Genomic DNA, 1702 nt, shown 5'->3' on the forward strand with positions numbered 1-1702 from the left:
AGTCAACTTTTTCATTCTCCTCTTTCACCTTCATCAAGAGGCTTTTTAGTTCCTCTTCACTTTCTGCCATAAGGGTGGTGTCATCTGCATATCTGAGGTTATTGATATTCTCCCGGCAGTCTTGATTCCAGCTTGTGCTTCTTCCAGCCCAGCATTTCTCATGATGTACTCTGCATATAAGTTAAATAAACAGGGTGACTTCAGTCATGTCCAACTCTGTGGGACCCCATAGACAGCGGCCCACCAGGCTTCCCCGTCCCTGGGATTCTCCAAGCAAGGATACTGGAGTGGGTTGCCATTTCCTTCTCCAGTGGGTAAAAGTGAAAAGTGAAAGTGAAGTTGTGTCTGACTCATAGCGACCCCATGGACTGTAGCCTACCCTACTCCTCTGTCCATGGGATTTTTCAGGCAGGAGTACTGGAGTGGCTTGCCATTGCCTTCTCCAGATTACTGAGGAAGGTATTCTTATCTCTCCTTGCTATTCTCTGCATTCAAATGAGTATATCTTTCCTTTTATCCTTTGCTTTTCACTTCTCTTCCTTTCACAGCTATTTGTAAGGCCTTCTTAGACAGCCGTTTTACCTTTTTTGCATTTCTTTTTCTTGGGGATGGTCTTGATCCCTGTCTCCTGTACAATGTCACGAACCTCTGTCCATAGTTCATCAGGCACTCTATCAGATCTAGTCCCTTAAATCTATTTCTCACTTCCACTGTATAATCGTAAGGGATTTGATTTAAGTCATACCTGAATGGTCTGCATTTCAGACTCTCTTGTTGACCATGATGGCTACTCCATTTCTTCTAAGGGATTCCTGCCCACAGTAGTAGATATAATGGTCATCTGAGTTAAATTCACCCATTCCAGTCCATTTTAGTTCCTTGATTCCTAGAATGTTGGCGTGCACTCTTGCCATCTCCTGTTTGACCACTTCCAATTTGCCTTGATTCATGGACCTAACATTCCAGGTTCCTATACAATATTGCTCTTTACAGCATCGGACCTTCTATCACCAGTCACATCTACAACTGGGTATTGTTTTTGCTTTGGCTCCATCCCTTCATTCTTTTTGGAGTTATTTCTCCACTGATCTCCAGTAGCATATTGGGCACCTACTGACCTGGGAAGTTTCTCTTTCAGTATCCTATCATTTTGCCTTTTCATACTGTTCATGGGGTTCTCAAGGCAAGAATACTGAAGTGGTTTGCCATTCCCTTCTCCAGCGGACCACATTTTGTCAGACTTCTCCACCATGTCCCATCCATCTTGGGTAGCCCCACACGGCATGGCTTAGTTTCATTGAGTTACTGTGGGCAGAACTCCCTTAGAAGAAATGGAGTAGCCATCATGGTCAACAAAAGAGTTTGAAATGCAGTACTTGGATGCAATCTCAAAAATAACAGAATGATCTCCATTCGTTTCCAAGGCAAACCATTTAATATCACGGTATCCAAGCCTATGACCCAACCAGTAATGCTGAAGAAGCTGAAGTTGAATGGTTCTATGAAGACTTACAAGACCTTTTAGAACTAACACCCCAAAAAGATGTCCTTTTCATTATAGGGGGCTGGAATGCAAAAGTAGGAAGTCAAGAAACACCTGGAGTAACAGGCAAATTTGGCCTTGGAGTACGGAATGAAGCAGGGCAAATGCTAATAGAGTTTTGCCAAGAGAATGCACTGATCATAGCAAACACCCTCTTCC

The sequence above is a fragment of the Bison bison genome, unplaced genomic scaffold (assembly GCF_000754665.1).
Source record: "Bison bison bison isolate TAMUID 2011002044 unplaced genomic scaffold, Bison_UMD1.0 scf7180017864461, whole genome shotgun sequence".
In the NCBI taxonomy this organism is placed as follows: domain Eukaryota; kingdom Metazoa; phylum Chordata; class Mammalia; order Artiodactyla; family Bovidae; genus Bison; species Bison bison.